At 33.8% G+C, this 6,392-nt stretch overlaps 1 pseudogene; it reads left to right on the top strand.

Moving 5' to 3' along the window:
* The first annotated feature begins 902 nt into the window (after nt 1-902).
* LOC107795345 (ferric reduction oxidase 4-like) lies at nt 903-5,719 on the top strand (annotated as a pseudogene).
* The last annotated feature ends 673 nt before the right edge of the window (nt 5,720-6,392 follow it).

Genomic DNA, 6,392 nt, shown 5'->3' with positions numbered 1-6,392 from the left:
CTCTCTAGACATTTTTACTGTTTAAAGGGTGATGAATTAAGAAAACATGAAAGATGGTGAGAGTATAGATCCATCAACTATTTTATAGCAGTGTAAAAGAAACTAATCAAAGACAAAGAGTATGAACCAAGCTGGGACTCGAGAATAAAGTATATACAAGATTAAATATTCAAAAAGATAAATTTAAATCATACGAAATTAAAGAAAACATATTCAATACATTATAGTTTGCTACTCATAATTGCTAGAATGTCGTGTGTCTTGCTAGTGAATATGTTGAAAATAATTTAATTTCAATAGCAGTAGCATAATAGGTTAGGAAATTAGGATTTTGAGTTTAGTTGTTGGCTTGTAACCGTTTTCGTAATTCCAAGCCCCAAAGAAAAATTTAATTCTTTATTATTTTTTAACTTAATAAATAAATATATTTATTCGATACGGTATTTTTTCGATTTATTTTCATAAAATAAAAAACTTACCCTAATTATCGGTAGGGTTATAAATTTATATAAAAACCTACGGTTTTATTAAAAGAAACCTGAAAATCGGTTCGGTACGGTACGGTTCGGTCGATTTAGTCGGTTTTTAAATATCCTACTCCAACAGATAAAGATGACCTAATGGTGTAAATATGTCTCAAATTGACACAATACATATAACTTAAAATCGTTTTTTTTACCTTGATCGGCAAAAGAGGTAAAGTGACTCTTCCTGTTTATTGAAAGGCAAATAAATCTTATAAGCGCATTTAATAAACTGCTAAAGACCTAAAAACATCTCGATTAAAAAAACTGAGATAGTACCAGTACTTGGGAAGTCTACGCAAGGGAATTAGTTGTTAACATCAATCATAAAAAGTAAACGCTACAACATCTCTTTATAAGCCAATCTCATCGCATGCATATGTATATGCAACAACAATCAAGATAGTAGTAATTCAAGAAACGATCACAGTTTTGGGAAAGATGGGGAGCAGAGTCGTGTGGAAAATTGTTTTGCTATTGGTTTTTATTGGATGGCTCTTCATCTGGATAATGTTACCTACAAAGACTTACAAAGATTCATGGACTCCCCAGCTCAAAATCAAGCTCAACTCCACATATTTCAGAGAACAAGGTATAGTAATTACTCTAATTAAATTATCTTAATCTAATTTTTTCCCGTTTTTCCAAGTTAGTATAACGCCAAATCTGAACCATTTCCTTAAGTTGAGTAGAAAATTTGGACCTTTGCCCTAAACCTAATTGACACTTCGTTACTGCAGGGACAAATCTTCTTTTATTTACATTTCCTATAATGTTGATAGCTGCTCTGAGCTGCATCTATCTTCATCTTTACAGCAAGTCAAGTTCTGATCAGAGGTTAGTTAATGATTTAATTTCATTTTTTCGTTCTCAGCCATTAATATTTATGACAACAAAAAGATAACATAATTATATATTCTCGGCTTGTTATAATTTTGTGACTGATTGGTGCATTTTGACAGTACTAATGGCAATAAGGGACAATATTTTCGTTCCTGGAAACGGCCTGTGCTTGCGATGGCTCCTCTGGGAATTGTGAACGCCGTTGAGCTTGCATTTGCTGCTATGTTTATCGCCCTTCTAATTTGGTCTTTAGCCAACTACGTCTGTATCAGCTTTGGCCGTCTCCATATGCACAACGCTGGAGAGAAAGTGTAGGTTTTCTACTTCTTAAAATTAAACAGTTGAATCCTATTGTTGATATGTAAATATATATCTATGTTCCGCGTAAAAACTGTTGAATTCAGTTGAACTAATATTACAACATCGATCCGCCTCTTCTTATCAATGGATCGGTATTTTGGGTAATTTGCAGGTGGATGGCAAAGTTTCGAAGTGTATCTTTAAGGCTTGGCTACCTTGGGAATATTTGCTATGCGTTTTTGTTTTTCCCTGTGACCCGATTGTCTTCAATTTTGCCGCTGGTTGGGCTAACCTCAGAATCAAGCGTTAAGTATCATATCTGGCTTGGTCATGCCTCAATGGCTCTTGCCATTCTCCATAGTGTTGGCTTCGTCATATACTATGCCATGTCTCATCAAATGATAGAGGTTTGTTGACATTATTCTTTTATTGTTTGGAGCTCTTAGTTATTGCTCCATCTGTTTTGAACTTATTTCTCCTATTTAGGGAGTCAAACAATTCTTTTTTTACCATGTTTATTTGTAAATAGTTTTTAAATATTTTGAATCGTTAATTTTTGTGACTTATAGTACTTTTTATGTAGTTTCTAAATATGTAGATTTTATTTCAAATAACCTAAAGAAGCCGCTATATATGCCTGAATTCATACCAAAAATTAGTCAACTTGATCCTCGTACTCCAAAAAGTTTCAAACAAATTGTAACGGAGGGAGTATACTTTGGATGATATGTTTAATGACAAACGAATTTAGGGTAAAATCTGTGAATTCACCTGAACACCAAGCTATGCTCTCGGTTTGAGTCCACCAAGGCTAGCAAGATCTTGGATTCGCCTCTATCTTTAATTAATCCTACAACTAAATAATTTTTTTTGCAGGTGTTAGAATGGAGCAGTACCTACGTATCCAACGTGGCTGGAGAAATTGCTGCCTTGGTTGCAATAGCAATGTGGTGTACTAGTTTGTACACGATCAGGAGAAAGATGTTTGAAGTATTCTTCTACGCACATCATCTCTATATTCTCTATATCTTCTTCTACCTATTGCATGTTGGTGCTGCCTACACATGCATGATCCTCCCTGGAATTTTTCTCTTTATGATCGACCGATACTTAAGATTCTTACAGTCTAAAGGAAGGGCTCGATTAATTTCTGCACGTCTTTTACCTTGTAGCACTATAGAACTCACCTTTTCCAAGAATCCAGGTGAATATAATCTTTACAATAACCTAAGTATGATTTCCAAGATGTTAAATTAAGAAGCTAGCTAGTATAGTAGTAGTATGCTAGTTATTATATATTATACGTACTTATATTTTCACTTTACAGCATTGACGTACAACCCTACAAGCATCTTGTTTGTGAACGTCCCAAGCGTATCCAAGTTGCAGTGGCATCCATTTACTATAGTTTCTAACAGTAATTTGGAGGCAGATAAACTAAGTGTTGTCATTAAATGCACGGGAAGTTGGAGTGAAAAGTTAGAAAAACAACTTTCTTCTTCTCCGGATCATCTTCAAATCTCAACAGAGGGACCTTATGGACCTTCATCATCACATTTCTTAAGGTAAGTACCAAGGCGGAAACTTATACAAAGATTTTTCTTTCTTTGTTTTCTTTTACTAGTGTATGACTAAGCCAGCTCAATTGAAAAGGAGAAAGTAAAAGAAAAATTACAGTTTTGTTGACATGGAGAGTCATGGGATCTTCATGTAGTTTACAATTAATTTAAGGTACTTAATTTAAAATACAATCATCCATGTTAATTAGTTAGGTGATTTTACCTCAAGACATTTCCTTGTTCTAATTATTTTTCACTATGAATTCGTGTTTTCATATTTTTTTTCTTTTATTCATACGTTTTACTTATATGTTAATTACTTGAGATATCATGCGAAATCTTTTGTCTAGTATAAAGTACCAACCATGACATTTGCTAATGAACAGATATTTGATTGAACACAGTTTTATTTTTTTTTAAATATTATTAAGAGTAAAACGCAAAGTTTAGAGTTGAATACATAAATATTTTATTCTTTTTTGGATAAACTAAAAAAGTGTTTCATATAATCAAACTGTTCTTGATTTATATTCAAATATCTGCTCGTTGAACACATAGTCTTAGTAGTTGTTGCTCGACTTGATATGAGTTTGAGAGTTAAATTGTTTCTCCATATCTGTTGTAATTCATAATCAGTTTAGCTTCTATATACTTCTAACTTTTTCACTAGGTCATCTAAAAACTAACTAAAAGGCAATCGTCCATAATAAGTACTTCATTTTTACTTGCCCACTATATAAAAATATATTTTTCTTTTACTTGTCCATTTTACTAGCAAATAAGAGAAAGACAATAAATAATTTCTTGTTTTACCCTTATCATTAATTACTCATTCCCTAAATCATCTCCCAATATTTTTTGAAATGCTATCATGGGTAAAATTATAAAATACATACTTCATTCATTTTTTTCTTAAAGAAAGTACAAAGTTAAAAAGGGACAACTAAAAATAAACGGAGGGAGTAGAATTATTAAACTGGAAAATAATAAAGGATACCTGCTAGAATAAAGTAAAAACACTGATACTATAAGAGTTGTTTACATCGGTATGTATAAGTTAAACTCATAATTTACTAGTGATGCCTTGTACAAAGAATTTAACGAAAACAATGTGACATTCCAGTCGGGAGTGCCTGGTAATGGTCAGTGGAGGAAGTGGAATTGCTCCCATGATTTCCATAATCCGAGAGCTCATTTACAGAAGCACACAACCCAACACCAAAGTACCAAAGCTGATCCTAATTTCAGCTTTCAAGGACACAGCTGATCTCACAATGCTAGACCTCTTGCTTCCTCTCTCCACCACTCCAGCTGATATTTCTAAATTAGATTTGCAAATCGAAGCCTATATTACTAGAGAAAATGGACAAGAACATAACATTGAAAGTGTCCATCACAAGCAACTCATCCAGACAATAGTGTTCAAACATAATCCAAATGACTCCGCCATTTCTGCAGCCCTTGGCCCAAGCAGTTGGCTATGGCTCGGCGCGATAATTTCGTCCTCATTTGTCATGTTTCTCCTTTTGTTAGGCATTGTCACACGTTACTCCATATACCCAATTGAGCGCGATGGCAGGCTCTATCATTACAGTGCAAAAATCATTTGGGACATGTTCTTGGTTTGTGCCTCCGTTTTTATTGCCACCAGCATCATTTTTATGTGGCAAAAAAGGGACAATGAAGCTGAAGGGATAACAAATTCAGAATGTGGAACTACCTACCCCTACAAGTTCACCTGCAAGTTTATTATGTGGTACAGAAAGGGAACTGGAAAGTCTTCCCCACCAGTCTCTTGTTCAAGCCACTAAGGTGCATTATGGTGCTAGGCCTGATCTAAAAAGTGAGTTTACTAATTCTTGTTGGTTCACTCATTCAGAAATTTCGCTAAATTTTTTACAATTTAATATATATGTATAAAAAGTAATAGTAGTAATATTTAACTAGTATACATAGTATAATTTTTTCCGATAAAAAGTGTTCAACTCACCACCCTTTGTCGGCTCTAGCTCCGCCCTTACCGCTCTCACACACCAATCTTCTTGAAATAGTTGTTATGAAATGAACTAAATATTTGAATTGCGTGACATGCAGGAATACTTTTTGATTGCAAAGCATCAGATGTTGGAGTTGTAGTTTGCGGGCCACAGAGCATGAGACATGAAGTTGCCAAAATATGTGCTTCTGGCTTGGCAGAAAACCTGCATTTTGAGGCTATCAGCTTTAATTGGTGATGTTTGGGTTTGTTACGTGCGACAAAACGAGGACAGATGTGTGGTTTTTTAATACTGTTTCTTTTTCTTTTTTCTTTCTGCTTAATTGCTACTCAATTTGGAAGGATTGGCTTTTGGATTGTTTGTTGTGTGCAAGTTTCTAACATAGGACTAAGAATGTTGTGTTGTGTACGGCCTAACCTCCTCAAAAGTTGTATAAAAACAATATGCTCTTATACTGTTCTACGTATAAAGAAAATAATGAACATCTTTATGTGAATACGGATATATGTGTAGTGTATATGCTTGCATGTGTATTCATGTTGTTTCGTACACAAACCTAAAACTTTATACGAAAACTAAAATTGTGACAAAATTCAATGATAATTGGAGGGTAAATTTTATCAAGGGTCATCAAGTTAAACTTTGTAACAGTTTGTGTTGTGAAACAAAACGAGTAACTTTTCCAAATGGAGGGTAAATTTATTCAAATAAAACTTTGTAACACAAAAATCAGTTTTCTTTCTTTCTGTAACATAAAAGTCATTTTAGTATAGCTTAATTAATAGAAATATAAAAGTGACTGAAACATATAAATTTTGGCCAAAAAATTGACGTGGCAATTCTGATTCTCTAATTAATTTATTAAAATTTCACACAAAGTCATCTTCTAAAATTTTGGTCATTGATATTAGCAAGCTGTGATCATAACGAAAACTGCTGTTCATATTTGAACCTACAAACTAAATGCAAAAATTAATGCTGATATTTTAATTCACTTTCAAAATCACCAATTGACGTACCAAAGACTAACAAACTAAATGAAAAAGAGGTCTTGGCAAAGACGAGGAAGAAGGATCAACAGGCCCTCACGCTCATCCACCAATGTTTGGATGATGCCATGTTTGAGAAGGTGGCAGATGCTACCACCTCAAAGGAAGCTTGAGGGATTT

This window comes from Nicotiana tabacum, chromosome 4 (assembly GCF_000715075.1).
Source record: "Nicotiana tabacum cultivar K326 chromosome 4, ASM71507v2, whole genome shotgun sequence".
NCBI classification, from domain to species: domain Eukaryota; kingdom Viridiplantae; phylum Streptophyta; class Magnoliopsida; order Solanales; family Solanaceae; genus Nicotiana; species Nicotiana tabacum.
Note: the sequence above shows the minus strand (reverse complement) of the source record. Positions and strands in the feature narration are given on the sequence as shown.